Here is an 18644-nt window from a genome sequence, read left to right on the forward strand (position 1 = left end):
CTGTAAATAGTGTACAAAACAAAACAAGTGCAAACTACTTACAAAATCACAGATAATAGGTGCTTGTAAGATAATAGGTGCTTGTAAGATCTGACGAAACGCATAGGAGTGGAGTTACCTCTTGTGATGTCATCACGCCTTCCAAAACCAGGAAGTGATCCATCTGGCTCCCGGGATAGATTGTTTTTACAGGCACCTATTATCTGTGATTTTGCAACTAGTTTACACTTGTTTTAATAAAAGTTCTCATATGAATTTACGCTATGTGGCTCTTTCGGTTTTTCATCTATGTTTACACTGGTTAATATGATTGCTGAGGGGGTGCTCATAAAGAATATGTGGTGGTGACCCCGGAGGATGCCTTTTTGTTTCCACAAAGACCATCGAAATTCATATGGCTTTTTTTACTAGTTTTTTTTATTATTAAAGAGTCTATGAACTCTGGTAAGAGTTCTTATTGCACATTTAGGTGGTGGAGCACCTTAGAAGTTTTACGATGTACATCAGGATTCCTTCTGCTGGTTCATTTTTTTTAGGACAATTTACAGTAGATCAAAGCTTTTTTTCCGAGACTTCTTCAATGCTGTGCAATAGCTTGAGGCCCATGGAGTCCCTTCTGAGTTGTTGTCAGAAACCATGAAACAGACTGAGACAGAAATACAATCAAATCACACTTGTTTATTAATAAAAATAAAAGGTAAATAGAAAAAAGCGTAGTCAAGCATAGCCAGAGTCCAGTAGCCAGATCGGGTAGTCAGCCAGTCCAAAGTTCATTAACCATATTGGGTAATCAGCCAGGCCAGAAGTCAGAGATCCAAGGAGAGCAACTGCAAGTAGGATAAGAAGACAGGAGGGTTGTCAGCAAGCCAGTCTTGAAACAAACAGCAGGAGATGGTTCCTTGTGATGTGACCAACACAAAGGCAAAGGAAAAAGTGAGCTGGAAGGCTTTAAATAGGCAGGTCAGACGAGCATCATCGGGAACAGCTGGTAACTGTAGAAAAAGAAGAGAGCTGGCAATTAGCCAACAGCTGAGCAGCCAGCCCAGAGGAGGAAGGGATAAGCCAGCCCTGACAGTTGTTAATGCAAAACCGATCTTTTTACAGTCAACTGCCCAATGGGACAAATTGTCATGTCATCTCTGAACTGCCCACCATGATAATATGCAAGCAGCAGGAGCACTGCACACTGGGATGCAAAATAATAGTCTTCCTTTAATAAAATTGCCAGCAGGAACACATTCTTTTAATAAAGGAAGAATATAATTTTGCGTTTGGTGAATGGTGTTCTGGTTACTGGTATAACTGATTGCTTCGGTGAACATGATGCCCACCTTGATAGTATAATTAAACAAGAAATAATGGTGCACTTGTTCAATAAAGTTGATAACACCAAGTGTATAGTCCAAATATAAATGAAAAAAAAAAAAAACACAAAGTGCAAAAAATTTACCAAGTGAAAAAAATATAATAATATATAAAATATTTGTATACAAGATAACTAGTCAGTCCATATCTTGATACAAGGGGACTAAACATCAATCCAACAGCGACGGAATCAAGGAAAGAAAGCCACCACCAAATGCATAGATTGGCCCGCTCACATCCAGATAGCTGATGGAAATCCTGCTGATACGTCTGAAGAGATACCCTCCAATACTAAGCCAAAACACTACTCCAGATATACGATCCTAGGATCAGAACACATCAGATCCCCACTGTGAATTCGCTCCAACATGATACTTCTTGCGTAAGTGACACACTTGCCTCCTCATCACGCTTCCGTTCTTGATAGACATCGGAGGTGACGTCACAAGGCTCCACCCAATGCGTTGCGTCGCTGGGCATTTGACTTTTGATGTTTATATTTATTTGAGATTTCACATAGCAACGCTCAAGTTTTACCCATCTACACACACCTTGATAGTATGAGCTCATTTTTAAAATATCAGACCTTGCATAAAAATGTATGGCCCATTGTGTGGACAGCCTCTCCTTCCCCCTCAAATAAGTTGTAAAACCATTAACAAAGTGAACTTTTCCTGATGATATTATAATATGTAACCATTGTGTCTGTGCCAGGGCATGTAACACTTCATCGTTGTGGGTTGTTAAGCCAGTTCCCATGTCAGGACCTACATACAATTCCCAGTGATGGAGGGTTTGAAACCCAAGCCTACATTCCTCGGTTTTGGGCCCTGTTATAACACCTCTTTATTTCATTACGAGGGGTCCTTCAGATTCCATTGGTTACAGGTCCAGTCCATCAAGAGGCCTAACCAACCATCTGGACCCAAAGCTTACCAGGGTCATGGGTTTAAAAGCATTTGGTCTTACCAAGGACCAAGAAACCCATCTCTTCATGTCAGCCAACTCACCTTCACCAGGCTACCATTTGCATCTTAAATGAGTCAGTCTCAGGTCTTTGCGCTTCACATATAGGCTTTCCCACCATTCCATAGGAATAAAGAGACTCAGCCCATATCCTCATTTGCCTGCTTTTTATTGCATGGGAACTCATAATATCAGTCAACAGCAAACATTATTTTATGTTCTATGGCTGGCCAGGTCCAAATCTATTGACAAAAAAAAAGGAACAGAAAAGAGCCTTGTGCATTATCCTTAGATAAGTTTATTAAATAACAAAAAAACTACTCACAAGCATGTGAAAGAAACCGCAATGTAAAAAGCCTTTGAATGATAACAATCAGTCTGATGGCCACAGTCTCCAGGTGATGAAGGAGAGGACGCAAGGACCACAGCTGGCTGATGCGTTTCAAAGGATAACCTTCTTCCTTAGAGCCTACTGTTGACCACCATTGGTAACTTCGGGTGGTACCCAATTGGGAGGCAAAGTAGGCCTTTCCTCTGAAGGAGAAGCCACTTGGCGATGCTATTATATTATCACGGCTGAGAGCCTAATTTTACTACAAGGTCTTAACTACTTCCAGCCTAGGCTTATTTTGGCACTCCTCTCCTACAAAAGATATTAGAATGATGCCTGTAGCTGCACCCATCATCCAGATATCTCCACTCAAATTCCAGGACATCATATGACAGCCTTGGGCGGGAAGTGGTTAAAAAAGACTCTCTCTCTCAAAAAAAATGACTACACTACTGTACCCTACACTACACTCCAACTGTATATACTGACTTGACCCAGGGCCGTTTTTAAGGCAGGGCAAAAGGGGCAGCTGCCCTGGGCCCTGTCATTGTTGGGGGGCCCAAAGCAGCTGCCACATACTTGCCAACTATCCTGGTTTCAATTCCCTTGTTCCTTGAAGTTTTAGTCCAGTGCTGTGTCCCAATATCTCAGTGTGAAGTGCTGCTACTAATGCTGCCCAGCTCTGCCCTATTGTTGTGTACAGATGACTCACCTGCAGACCCTGTGTTTACATGTAAATAGTGGCGCCATTCATATGTATATCATGCCCCCCCCCCAGGTCAAATCCACCATCACCTATACTGAATGCTGCCCACTGGGGAGGTAAAGGGGCATGCTTGAAAGTCCCACCTACAACTGTGGTCATTAAGCCTAACATCTGCCTGTTCTGCAAAGGCCAGCGAATAGGTGGGTCCAAAGATGAGCAGAGTAGGCAGGTAGCGTTAAAGGCGTTGGAGGGTTGGTGTGGAGAGGGTGGGGGAGGTTTGGGGTGCAGAGGTTAGCAGGGGTTTTATGATGCAAAGGTGTACTGACAGGGTGGATAAAGATGTAGGTCGTGTGTGGGGCAGCCCATTCATTTCAATGGGCTGCTCTATGTGCTAGAAATGCATAAGAAGGTCCCTAACCCTTTTTCAAAATCACACAGTGCCGAGGCACATGTCAGCAGATGTGTGAGGGTGTCATTAACAATTGATGGCATTACTGTGTATCTACTAAAGGGCAGCTGCAGATTTTGCATGCGTTCCTGACACACAAATGTGAACGCAGGCTAAATGTCTCAGTTACATTGGTGGTCAGTGTAAATCTTCTCATTACATTGGGGCTTGGTGTAGAATCCTTTCATTCATGCCTGATCTGATACAGTAAACTGATTTTGAGTCTAGCTGCTATTTATTGTATATCTCAGAGCAGGCGGAGAGCGAAATTGCATGGGAGGGGCAGGTTGGGCTTTGACGTTGGGGGCCCCATGAGAATTTTTGCCCAGGGCCCAATCAATATTAAAGACAGCCCTGACTTGACCCCATCTAATCACCCATTTCTCCCTACCTTGGTGAGGACCCTTCCCATGACTTGCAGGCCTTACATGTTGGTAGGCAACCACAAAACATATTTCAGTTGTGCATTAAAGCACAACTGCTAATATTCTTGATAACCCTTCTGTACACCATTATGCACTCTTACATGCCTAAGACATTTTTTACATAAAAACAAGGATTCAGACCCCTATAGCACCTTAGATTCAAGCAAAGACCTTTTGAATACAAATATTGTGACTGAACAGTTCTCAAATGCAGACACCCAGCAATAATGGATTAAAACAAGCATTCATTTTTTTCATGGACAAGTTTTACATTATGTCAAATTTTTTCGACAGTCTGTAAATTTCTGAATGGTTGGCAACCCTTGGTTTCTAGATCATTTGGAGGGTCTGGTAAACGTACCACAAAAACACCAGACTCGTTGTCTTTGGCCAGGTTCCTTCTCCAAAGTTGGACGCATAAAGTTATTGTCAGAAGCTGAAGAGCACAATTCTTTTACTTCTTATTAAAATGCAACAGCTAGAGCTAGGAAATTAAACAATGTTTCATAGGTCAATCTTCCTTTTAAAAAATAATATTTGGGTTCCTTTGTTTGTGTTTACTATTATGCAAATGCCCTACTTACCCATCCCATGACCCAGGGCTACTCCCCTTGCACGGTGGCCACCACCGCACCAAGAGTCATACAACCGCTTTCTATTTTCCATGTCCCCCCTGCACAGTTGTCAATGCCCCACCAAGAATCTTCCAATCCCTTCCTGTGAGCAAAGTCTATATTCCCCTTGTACAATTGCCAACGCCCCCCCCCCCCCCCCCCCAAGAGTTATTCAATCCCTTCCTGTGTTTTCCACAGTTGTCAATGTCCCACCAAGAGTCTTCCAACCCCTTTGTGTGAACCAAGTCTGTGTTCCTTTTGCACAGTTGGCACCTGCCCACCCAGCTTCTTCCAAAGCCTTTAAATTTGGTATGTATTTACCACAGGGTGGTCCTGCGGATACATTATATAAAACACATGCCGCGTCCCAATATTTGAATTTACTAAGGAGTTAAATGAAAAATGTTGACAAAAATTTACTTTTTAGGCATAAATATAGATATAACAAAAAGAGGGGGGATACATTTAAAACAATTTTTATTTCTAAAAAAATCTCAATGCCTCAGAGCATAATCCTTCACTGTCTAGCGTATTGAAAGTACATCACATTCTACATATATTCCCATAAGCATCCAAAGTGGGGACATCAAGGAACAGATAACCATTAGTAGAAAAAATTGTTTATATAGACAGTATATCACAGACGAATCAGCTCAGAGATACTCAAATGCTCTACATGTTTTGCGTTCACCATAACGCTTCATCAGGAGCTTATAATTTTTATTCCCTATGGATAGCCAAAAAGAAAAAAAGGCGTCTCTACAGGGATAAAGCAGTAGTGTAGCCCGTGTATCATATATAAAGAGGCACAAAAGGAAGCGAGAACTCCAGAAATGTGTTCTGACACAGCTGGCCAGCTAGGAGATATGCTGATTGGATAATCCAGACAGATCCTCCTGCTGGGCATTTAGTATTACTTGATGAGCCTCTACGCACATCCCCTCTTGTAATTGTTTTTAACTGTTTATACCAACTAAAGGCTTGCACTTAGAAATGCCTTCTTCTGTGTTCTATGGTGCCGTATAGCCCACAGGAAGCTGTCTCTGCCATAAAATATTAATTAAATAATGAATACATTAAATAAATATAATTATACCATAGATTTTTTCTGCAGCACTTTTAATCAGGAAGTTGGCAATAAAAAAATATTCTTTAAATTTTCTTTAAATTATCTTTTGTTCATGCATATAATAAAATAGGGAAGGGATAGACAGAGGAAAAATGGAAGAGCTGTCACACTGTATAAATAAAATAATAGATATCATGAATACTGTAGATGAATAAATAAATATTAAATAATAAATACATAATTATTATTATAAACAAATGCAAAAAATAAATAAACAAACAAATTAATAAATAAATAAGTAAATAAATAAATGATTGAAATAAAACATTTTTTATTATATAATGAATACATTAAATACATATAATTATATCATATAATTAATGTCAGGTCTAGTGATGGACGAACTTCCGACGGGACGTTTCTACAGGTCAAATTTGCAGCCACAAAATAATTACTAGCTGTGCAAACATAGTCCCACCACATGGCCAATGACATAACACATGTATGAGGTGAATCTGCGATCGACAACTACAAGCATTATTTTTTTATATGTGAAATTGTTGTGACAATTCAGGACTGTGGAGCGCATGAAGGCAATGGAGGATAGGGAAGGTCAGGATAGGCAAAGAAGAGGGTGCATGAGATGATCACCAGCAGCGTGACATACAGCAATGACACCTGCACCATGATAGAGTGATCTGACACCAGCACCGTGATAGAGAGCACTGACATCAGCAGCGTGACATACAGCAATGACACCTGCACCGTGATAGAGTGATCTGACACCAGCACCGTGATAGAGAGCACTGACATCAGCAGCGTGACATAAAGCACTGACACCTGCACCGTGATATACAGCACTGACACCAGCACCATGATAGAGAGCACTGACATCAGCAGCGTGACATACAGCAATTACACCTGCACCGTGATAGAGTGATCTGACACCAGCACCATGATAGAGAGCATTGACATCAGCAGCGTGACATAAAGCACTGACACCAGCACCGTGATATACAGCACTGACACCAGCACCGTGATACACAGCACTGACATCAGCAGCGTGACATACAGCAATGACACCTGCACCATGATAGAGTGATCTGACACCAGCACCGTGATAGAGAGCACTGACATCAGCAGCGTGACATAAAGCACTGACACCAGCACCGTGATATACAGCACTGACACCAGCACCATGATATACAGCACTGACATCAGCAGCGTGACATACAGCAATGACACCTGCACCGTGATAGAGTGATCTGACACCAGCACCGTGATAGAGAGCACTGACATCAGCAGCGTGACATAAAGCACTGACACCAGAACCGTGATATACAGCACTGACACCAGCACCGTGATAGAGAGCACTGACATCAGCAGCGTGACATAAAGCACTGACACCAGCACCGTGATATACAGCACTGACACCAGCACCGTAAGCAGCCCCAGGAGGAAGTCAGCATAGCACAGGGATGGTGGGAGCCCCTCATAATGAGCATAGCACAGGGATGGTGGGAGCCCCTCATAATATGCACAGCAGAGGTACAGCCCCAGGAGGAAGTCAGCACAGCACAGGGATGGTGGGAGCCCCTCATAATAAGCAGCCCCAGGAGGAAGTCAGCACAGCACAGGGATGGTGGGAGCCCCTCATAATGAGCATAGCACAGGGATGGCGGGAGCCCCTCATAATGAGCATAGCACAGGGATGGTGGGAGCCCCTCATAATATGCACAGCAGAGGTACAGCCCCAGGAGGAATTCAGCACAGCACAGGGATAGTGGGAGCCCCTCATAATAAGAAGCCCCAGGAGGATGTCAGCACAGCACAGGGATGGTGGGAGCCCCTCATAATGAGCATAGCACAGGGATGGTGGGAGCCCCTCATAATATGCACAGCAGAGGTATAGCCCCAGGAAGAAGTCAGCACAGCACAGGGATGGTGGGAACCCCTCATAATAAGCAGCCCCAGGAGGATGTCAGCATAGCACAGGGATGGTGGGAGCGCCTCATAATAAGCAGCCGCAGGAGGAAGTCAGCACAGCACAGGGATGGTGGGAGCCCCTCATAATGAGCATAGCACAGGGATGGTGGGAGCCCCTCATAATATGCACAGCAGAGGTACAGCCCCAGGAGGAAGTCAGCACAGCACAGGGATTGTGGGAGCCCCTCATAATAAGCAGCCCCAGTAGAAATATGACACCGCTCAACCTCTTCAAACAGGAGGGTACGGGCATATAGTACGGTGTGCTTTTTTTGGACAAGGAAGTGAGCCAAATGAAGAAAGAAGGTCTGTGTGCTCGATTAAAAAAATCGTTTATAGACATATACATGGTCTACTGGTCACATGTGTTGAATTCCTCCGAGATCCATGCCTCATTCATTTTTAGAAATGTGAGGTAGTTAACACTGTCGGGAGCTAGGCTAGTACGCTTATCGGTCACGATCCCCCCTGCTGCGCTGAACGTCCTTTTGGACAGGACACTGGACGAGGGGCAAGCCAACAGTTCGATTGCAAATTGGGCAAGCTCTGGCCAGAGGTCAAGCCTGCCCACTCAGTAGTCCAGGGGTTCGTCACTCCTCAGAGCATCCACATCGGCCGTTAACCCGATGTAGTCGGGCACCTGATGGTCTAGGCGTTCCCTGATGCTGGATCCGGATGACACCTGTCGATGGGTCGGCTAAAGAATGATCTCATATCAGAAGTCACCAACACATCTTCAAACCGCTCTCTTCTTGCAGGCGCTGTTGGATTGGTACCCACAACTCTTTTTCTGGGAGTGGGAATTCCTCTGCCAGCGCACGCAAAAGCAGAATGCAGCATTTCTCGAAGCAAGGCCTGGAAGTGCTCCATTCTGAAAGCCCTCTGTGACAGTGGTATTAGTACCGGGGGTCTAAGTACGTTGCCACCCAGTACTGGTCCTTGACCTTTATGCTTTTTATACGGGGTCCCTGTTAAAACACTGGAGCATGAATGCCCCCATTTGCACTAAACTGGAAGCAGTGTGGTGGCCTGGCTCCTGCTCATCATCCAGGATAATGTTGTCCTCCTCGTTCTCCTCTCACCATCCACACACAACAACAGGGATCCCAGAAAGGTTTAAAGCATGCTCTTCTTGGTCCTCCTCATCCGCCCCGGCACCATACTCCTCTGACTCCTCTTCAGACTCCTGTTGTTGACTTGTCTCAGATAGAGTAGCCCCCCCTGGCAATTCATCCAGCATTGCGACTTCCTCATCTTCCCGCTAGTGCTCCTCCACAGCTTGATCAATGACATGACGCAATGCACGCTCCATAAAGAAGGCATAAGGTACCATGTCACTGATGGCGCCATGGCTGTGACTGACCAGTTTGGTGATCTCCTCAAATGGCCGCAGAAGTCTGAGTGTGTCACGCATGAGTAGCCACTGGCGCGGTGAAAAAACCCCCAGCTCCCCAGAACCTGTCCTGCCGCAGAGTTCATACAGGTAGACGTTAACTGCACGTTTCTGCTGGAGCAGCCTATCAAGCATATAGAAGGTTGAGTTCCATCGCGTCGGGCAATCGCAAATAAGACGTCTGACCGGCAGATTGTGTCGCCGCTGAATGTCAGCAAGGCAAGCCATGGCCGTGTAAGATCTTCTGAAATGGGCCGAGATTTTCCTTGCCTGCCGCAAGATGTCCTGGACCCCAGGGTATTTGACAACGAATCGCTGCATGACCAAGTTTAAGACGTGTGCCATGCATGGCACTTGCGTCATTTTGCCCTGTTTCAATGCGCTAAGGCACCGTTGTCACACACCACTTTACCAACTGTCAAATTGAGCGGTGTTAGCCACTGATCTGTCTGTGAACGCAAAGCTGAAAGAGTGCCGGGCCAGTGTTGCTCTTGGCTTCCAGGCACAACAGACGCAGCACGGCATGGCAATGTCTCACCTGGCATGTCGAATAGGTTCTGGGGAGCTTGGGCGGTGCAGCAGAAGAGGCGCTAGCAGCGGAAAAGGAGGAGTCAGCCGAGGAGGAGAGGGAGGAGGATGGAGTAGGAGGAGAAGGAGAAGAAGAGCCAGGCCTGCATGCAATCCGTGGCGGTAAAACCAAATCTACATGGGTGCCATGGGTTACATGCTTGAAGGCCGTCAGAAGGTTCACCCAGTGGGCAGTAAAAGTGATATACCTTCCCTGCCCGTGTTTGCTAGACCACCTGTCTGTGGTCAGATGTATCTTGGCATCGACACTGTGTGCCAGAGATACATTCACTTGCCGCTGAACATGGCCATATAGCTCTGGGATGCCCTTCTCTGAGAAATACTTCCTTCCTGGGACCTTCCATTGTGGTGTTCCAATGGCCACAAATTTACGAATGGTCTCCGAGTCCACCAGTTTATATGGCAGTAGTTGGCGGGCTATCAGTTCTGACAAGCCAGCCGTCAACCGTTGGGCAAGAGGGTTATCCGGCGTCATCATTTTTTTACGCTCGAACATTAGGCCCACGGAAGCCTGCCTTTTTGCAGAAAAACGTGAGCTTGGCGTGATGGAAGGTGGAGTGGAGGACAATTGTGAGGAGAGAGGAGAAGGAGAAGTAGAAGACGAGGCTGGACGGTGAGAGCCTGGAGTGTGGCTTTGTGTGTTCTGTTGCTCCCACAGGGCTTGGTGATGGCTGCTCATGTGCCTTCTTAAGGCGATCGTCCCTAGGTGAGTGTTGGGCTTACCGCGACTAATGCGTTGACTGCAAAGATTGCAGATGGCAACGCTATTGTCAGCAGCGGAAACGTTAAAAAAAGCCCACACTGTGGAGCCATGTGCCGGCGTCCTGGGAGCGCCATATGTGACCGTACATGGTCGATGACTCGCTCCTGATACATTAGCAGTCTGCTTTGTCCCTCCTGTGCAATGTAAGTTATTCCTGCTTCTCCTCCCTATCTGCTGGTCCATATCTCCCTCTGAACTCCCCTCCTCTTCCTCTCTTGTGGGCACACACATGACATCACTAGACACGTCATCATCGACGTCACCTTCCCCACTGCTATAAGTAGAGATCTCGGAGTAGGCAGCAAAACCGGGGACCAACCTCCTCCTTGGGCTGATCTGGGTACTGTCGTCAGACTACTGAGTGGCGGTTGTTGCTACCTCCTCTTCCTGATCCAATGCAAAGAGTGGCTGCGCATCAGAAATGTCTTGATATGGATCGGAAAATAATTCCTGTGACTCAATCGGAAGGTATGTGGTGGTGGTGGTGGTGTTGTTGGTGGTGTCTTTGGGGGTGCACATAGCAGAGAGTGAAGAAGAGGGTGCAGATCGAGAGGATGAGGAGGGTGCAGAAGAGTAAGACTGAGTGAGCCACTCAACCAAGTCTGGTGCGACCTTTGAAGTAATTGAACGCACCTTCTGCAACTTCCCACTTTGGCTCAAGACTGTTGCTCCTGCCCTACCCCTACCACCCCTGCGGAAGGGCCTGCCTCTTCCTCTGCCTGTCATTTTTTAAATGACCCTGTGACAAAACTCTCAGTCCCTATACTGATAAAGGACTGCTGCAGTATAGGGCAGCAGTCAGCAGTAGTGCACCTCAACCCTATATATTGTGGACCTATACCAGTCCTTAAGGAATAGCAGACTGTACCTCACTCAACCCTATGTACTGTAGTACCCTATACCTTACCAGTCCTTATAAGGACCTTTGTGGAACTAGTAGGTTGTGAATTATTAGCAGACTGTACCTCAGTCCCTATACTGATAAAGGACTACTGCAGCAGAGGGGCAGCAGTCAGCAGTAGTGCACCTCAACCCTGTATATTGTGGACCTATACCAGTCCATAAGGAATAGCAGACTGTACCTCACTCAACCCTATGTACTGTAGTACCATATACCTTACCAGTCCTTATAAGGACCTTTGTGGAACTAGTAGGTTGTGAATGATTAGCAGACTGTACCTCAGTCCCTATACTGATAAAGGACTGCTGCAGCAGAGGGGCAGCAGTCAGCAGTAGTGCACCTCAACCCTGTATATTGTGGACCTATACCAGTCCATAAGGAATAGCAGACTGTACCTCACTCAACCCTATGTACTGTAGTACCCTATACCTTACCAGTCCTTATAAGGACCTTTGTGGAACTAGTAGGTTGTGAATTATTAGCAGACTGTACCTCAGTCCCTATACTGATAAAGGACTACTGCAGCAGAGGGGCAGCAGTCAGCAGTAGTGCACCTCAACCCTGTATATTGTGGACCTATACCAGTCCATAAGGAATAGCAGACTGTACCTCACTCAACCCTATGTACTGTAGTACCATATACCTTACCAGTCCTTATAAGGACCTTTGTGGAACTAGTAGGTTGTGAATGATTAGCAGACTGTACCTCAGTCCCTATACTGATAAAGGACTGCTGCAGTATAGGGCAGCAGTCAGCAGTAGTGCACCTCAACCCTATATATTGTGGACCTATACCAGTCCTTAAGGAATAGCAGACTGTACCTCACTCATCCCTATGTACTGTATACCTTACCAGTCCTTATAAGGACCTTTGTGGAACTAGTAGGTTGTGAATGATTAGCAGACTGTACCTCAGTCCCTATACTGATAAAGGACTACTGCAGCAGAAGGGCAGCAGTCAGCAGTAGGGCACCTCAACCCTATATATTGTGGACCTATACCAGTCCTTAAGGAATAGCAGACTGTACCTCACTCAACCCTATGTACTGTATACCTTACCAGTCCTTATAAGGACCTTTGTGGAACTAGTAGGTTGTGAATGATTAGCAGACTGTACCTCAGTCCCTATACTGATAAAGGACTGCTGCAGCAGAAGGGCAGCAGTCAGCAGTAGTGCACCTCAACCCTATATATTGTGGACCTATACCAGTCCTTAAGGAATAGCAGACTGTACCTCACTCAACCCTATGTACTGTAGTACCCTATACCTTACCAGTCCTTATAAGGACCTTTGTGGAACTAGTAGGTTGTGAATGATTAGCAGACTGTACCTCAGTCCCTATACTGATAAAGGACTACTGCAGCAGAATGGCAGCAGTCAGCAGTAGTGCACCTCAACCCTATATATTGTGGACCTATACCAGTCCTTAAGGAATAGCAGACTGTACCTCACTCAACCCTATGTACTGTATACCTTACCAGTCCTTATAAGGACCTTTGTGGAACTAGTAGGTTGTGAATGATTAGCAGACTGTACCTCAGTCCCTATACTGATAAAGGACTGCTGCAGCAGAAGGGCAGCAGTCAGCAGTAGTGCACCTCAACCCTATATATTGTGGACCTATACCAGTCCTTAAGGAATAGCAGACTGTACCTCACTCAACCCTATGTACTGTAGTACCCTATACCTTACCAGTCCTTATAAGGACCTTTGTGGAACTAGTAGGTTGTGAATGATTAGCAGACTGTACCTCAGTCCCTATACTGATAAAGGACTACTGCAGCAGAAGGGCAGCAGTCAGCAGTAGTGCACCTCAACCCTATATATTGTGGACCTATACCAGTCCTTAAGGAATAGCAGACTGTACCTCACTCAACCCTATGTACTGTAGTACCCTATACCTTACCAGTCCTTATAAGGACCTTTGTGGAACTAGTAGGTTGTGAATGATTAGCAGACTGTACCTCAGTCCATATACTGATAAAGGACTACTGCAGCAGAAGGGCAGCAGTCAGCAGTAGTGCACCTCAACCCTATATATTGTGGATCTATACCAGTCCTTAAGGAATAGCAGACTGTACCTCACTCAACCCTATGTACTGTAGTACCCTATACCTTACCAGTCCTTAAAGGGCCTTTGTGAAACTACTAGGTTGTGAATGATTAGCAGACTGTACCTCAGTCCCTATACTGATAAAGGATTACTGCAGCAGAAGGGCAGCAGTCAGCAGTAGTGCACCTCAACCCTATATATTGTGGACATATACCAGTCCTTAAGGAATAGCAGACTGTACCTCACTCAACCCTATGTACTGTAGTACCCTATACCTTACCAGTCCTTATAAGGACCTTTGTGGAACTAGTAGGTTGTGAATGATTAGCAGACTGTACCTCAGTCCCTATACTGATAAAGGACTGCTGCAGTATAGGGCAGCAGCCAGCAGTAGTGCACCTGAACCCTATATATTGTAGACCTATACCAGTCCTTAAGGAATAGCAGACTGTACCTCACTCAACCCTATGTACTGTAGTACCCTATTACTTACCAGTCCTTATAAGGACCTTTGTGGAACTAGTAGGTTGTGAATGATTAGCACACTATACCTCAGTCCCTATACTGATAAAGGACTGCTGCAGTATAGGGCAGCAGTCAGCAGTAGTGCACCTCAACCCTATATATTATGGACCTATACCAGTCCTTAAGGAATAGCAGACTGTACCTCACTCAACCCTATGTACTGTAGTACCCTATACCTTACCAGTCCTTATAAGGACCTTTGTGGAACTAGTAGGTTGTGAATGATTAGCAGACTGTACCTCAGTCCCTATACCGATAAAGGACTACTGCAGCAGAAGGGCAGCAGTCAAGTATAATATTCCTTCTATATTTGGAAGAAAGAATATTATACGTGTACAAGCCTATTACCATACCAGTCCTGAAAAGAACCTTTTTGGACCTAATAGTAACAGCTACTGATTAAACTGACTGTCCCTCACTGCCACACACAGCTTCCTGCCTGTCCCTATTTAAACTGACAAGACACAGGCTGCTGGAACAATAACTTGAATAGCACTCAAAACTATATCCTGTATTACTTTACCATACCAGTCCTGAAAAGGACTTTTGTGGACCTAATAGTAACAGCTGATGATTAAACTGACTGTCCCTGCTGCACACAGCGTCCTGTCCCTCTCTCTACACTGACAAAAGACAGGCTGCTGTAACAATCACTAGCACAGCAGTGCCTCCAACCTATATTCTGAACTACACCCAACACCTATACCAGTCCAGAAAAGAACTTTTGTGGACCTAATAGCTAGCGATTTGGGTCACTGTAGTCTCTCCCTGCTCCACACAGCAACCTCTCCCTATAGTGACATACGAAAGAATGTAAAATGGTCGCCGGATCGGGTCTATTTATAAGTTAGGGGGAATGTCCAAGTGTCCATGTGCTGTAATGTCTCAATTGGCTGTCCTGTACCCCATGATGGATGTGTCATCATAGGTCAAAGTTCTTTTACACAGTAAACACGGAAGTCCGCCGGGCAAACGGCGGCAATAGTCTGCTGATCCGGCGGACGGCGAACAGCCAAAATTCGCCACAAAACGACCGCCGGGAGAACCGTTCGGCCAACCCTAGTCAGGCCACCTTGAGGCGAGGTGACAGATGCACACCGTAGGGATCAGGAGTGCACCGCAAGGTTGTGGACCCTACGGCTGACTGCTGCAGACGGGAGACAGATCCCACTGGGGTTAGAGCGTAAGATTCCCTGGGGCGCGGAGTCTAAGGCCGCGTACACACGGGCGGACTGTTCGCCCAACTTTGTCCGCTGAACAGTGTTTGGGCGGACAGTCCGCTCGTGTGTGGGCTTTCAGCGGACAGTTTCAGCGGACAGTTGGACGGACAAGGTTTTTCGGAATTTCCGAAAAACTGTCCGCTGAAACCTTGTTTCAGCGAACAGTCCGCTCGTGTGTAGGCTTGTTCGTCAAACAAAGTTGCGCGCATGCTCAGAAAGGATTTACACGCCGAAAGCTATAATGCAGTGTATAGGACGTCGTATTTTTCGTCCCGTCGTACGTGCCGTTCACGTCATCGCGCACGGTTTCAGCAAACTGTTCGTCCGTCGTGTGTGGCCATGTCCGTCCATGCTAAGTTTGAGCGGACTGTTTGCCGAAACTGTTTGACGGACAAAGTTGGGCGAACAGTCCGCGCGTGTGTACGCGGCCTAAGAGCCAGCAGGTGTTCACCAGCGCCTCTAGTGGTGAGGATGGACTTGGCTGCAACTGGCTCCAGGTCGCGACCCCCAGGGTCCCCCAGCTCACACCCACAGTAGGCAAAAGGAGGATAGGGATAGTGAGGGACAAAGCCAAGGTCGGGGTCACAAGCACACAGGAATAGTCAGGGACACGCCAAAAGGTCAGGATCACAGACAAACAGGGATAGTCAAGGACATGTCAAAGTCGGTAACGGAACAACAGAAGAGCACACAGCAGGTAACAGGAAGCTAACACACAAAGGTTGATCAGCAGGGTTGGCCTGCAGTGCACAGGTTAATATAGAGCTCCCTGCTAGGAGCTAGGGTGGAGCCATGCCAGAGGATGGATTACAAAAGCAGACAGGTGAGGGTCGGCTGGTCTCTAGATGAACACATGGAAACAGGTAAGCAGAGAGCTATTCATGACAGTACCCTCCCTCTTACGAGGCCTCCCCCTTCCCCGCCTGGGTCCAGGCTTAAAGGGAAACTCCAGATGGAACCTTCTCAACAGACTAGGAGCAAAGACTTCAGATGCAGTGATCCAAGACTTCTCCTCAGGGCCAAACCCTTTCCAATGTACGAGGTACTGAAGAATGCCTTTACGGAGCCGGAAATCCAAAACTTGACTAACCTCGTATTTTAGATTATCCTCAGAGACTGGAACTGAGGTAGGGAGAGGACAAGAGGACTTGAGGACTAAAGGCTTCTTAGGAATGGGTAAGGGCATGAGAAGATCAGGAGCCTGAGCAGGGTCCCCCAGACTCTTAAAGATGAGCTGGGCATCCATAACAGGACCACCAGACTGGGCAGAGGTCAGTGGATCCCTGAGGTCAGGTTGGTTAGAAGGTGACATGTCACAAGAGTCAAGCTGGATAGCTGAAACACAAACAGAATGCAGAGAACCCTGAGAAAAAGATTGAAAATCCCTCCTGGCCGAATGAGGTATTCCATCCAAAGGATGGATTGAGCCTCTTAAACGGGTTTGAACGGACATAGTAGCAGTAGGGTGAGGCCAGTTAACAGAAGGTCCTGAACAAGAAGCAGGAAGATCATTGGGCATGGGCTGGACTGGCATAACAGGTGCAGAGGCGGACTGAATAGTATTGTCAGGTGTTAGCGACCATCTCAATCGCATCACAGGGCATAGCAACTGTGGAACTTGCAGACAAGTTAGCCTGGCTGTGCGTCCAAGGGAGATTAGGGACAGGCAAAGGTAAATGGTTATGCGAACTGGAGTGAATGATCGACTCAGGTTCATAGGTGGGCTCCTCATCCAGAGTACCACATGACCTAGAGAGTGCATTAGTCCGACTATTGCAGGACGCATCCCAGAGATCGCTATATACAGTGGGAAGAGCAGAAGATACTGGGATGGTGGTAACAGGAAGTTTCTCCTTTGGGGTACCCTTGAGTAGGCAGGAAGAGGAACAGGAGGAACCCCAAGCCAGGATCTGTCCAGCAGACCAGTCAACATTAGACATGTGCAGAGTAAAATATTTCGTTTCGGAATTTCGTTTTCGTCTGAAAACTTAATTTATTTAGTTACTCCCGAAATTCGTTTTTATTTATTTCGTTTTTCGTTCAAAAATTGCATTCGTCCGAAAATCCACATGAATCACGGTCGAATCTGTCTTTGAAGGCTTTGAAGATTCGACGGAGCTAGTATATAGCATACTTTAGAACCCTATTAAAGTCTATGGGACTCCAACGTTCAAAATCTAAAGTGCTCATTTTAAAGGCTAATTTGCAAGTTACTGTCCTAAAAAGTGTTTGGGGACCTGGGTCCTGCCCCAGGGGACATGGATCAATGCAAAAAAAAGTTTTAAAAACGGCCGTTTTTTCGGGAGCAGTGATTTTAATAATGATTAAAGTGAAACAATAAAAGTGTAATATTCCTTTAAATTTCGTAGGGGGGGGGTTGTCTATAGTATGCCTGTGAAGGGGCGCATGTTTCCCGTGCTTAGAACTGTCCCTGCACAAAGTGTCATTTATGCAGGAAAAAAAGTCCTTTAAAATCACTCACAGCTATTATGAATTGTCGGCTCCCGTAATACAGAGAACACTCATTGAAAGTCATTGATAAAAAAAAAAATAAATAAATAAAAAAAAAAGCGTGGGGGTCCCCCAAATTCAATTACCAGGCCCTTCAGGTCTGGTATGGATATTAAGGGGAACCCTGCCTCAAATTTAAGAAAAAAATTGACGTGGGGTTCCCCCTAAATATCCATAACCAGACCCTTCAGGTCTGGTATGGATATTAAGGGGAACTCCGCGTCAAATTTAAAAAAAAATTGACGTGGGGTTCCCCCTAAAAATCCATACCAGACCCTTTATCCGAGCACGCAACCTGGCAGGCCGCAGGAAAAGAGGGGGGGACAAGAGAGCGCCCCCCCCTCCCTCCTGAACCGTACCAGGCCACATGCCCTCAACATTGGGAGGATGCTTTGGGGGTCTGTGACCCCTCAAAGGACCTTGTCCCCATGTTGATGAGGACAAGGGCCTCATCCAAACAACCCTGGCCGGTGGTTGTGGAGGTCTGCGGGCGGGGGGCTTATCAGAATCTGGAAGCCACCTTTAACAAGGGGACCCCCAGATCCCGGCCCCCCCCCTGTTTGAAATGGTAAGGGGGTACAAAAGTACCCCTACCATTTCACAAAGAAAGTGTAAAAAATGGTTAAATAAAACAAACACACTTTTGAAAAATTCCTTTATTAAAAATAAAAAAATAAAAAAAAAGATTCCAGCGGCGGTAATCCACTCTTGCTATCCAGCGACGGACGATCATCTCTCCAGCGATGTCTCATCTCATCCAGCGCAGCGATCCATCCTTC

Source organism: Lithobates pipiens, unplaced genomic scaffold (genome assembly GCF_037356315.1).
Source record: "Lithobates pipiens isolate NorthernLeopardFrog02 unplaced genomic scaffold, aLitPip1_a1.2 Scaffold_1, whole genome shotgun sequence".
Lineage (NCBI taxonomy): Eukaryota > Metazoa > Chordata > Amphibia > Anura > Ranidae > Lithobates > Lithobates pipiens.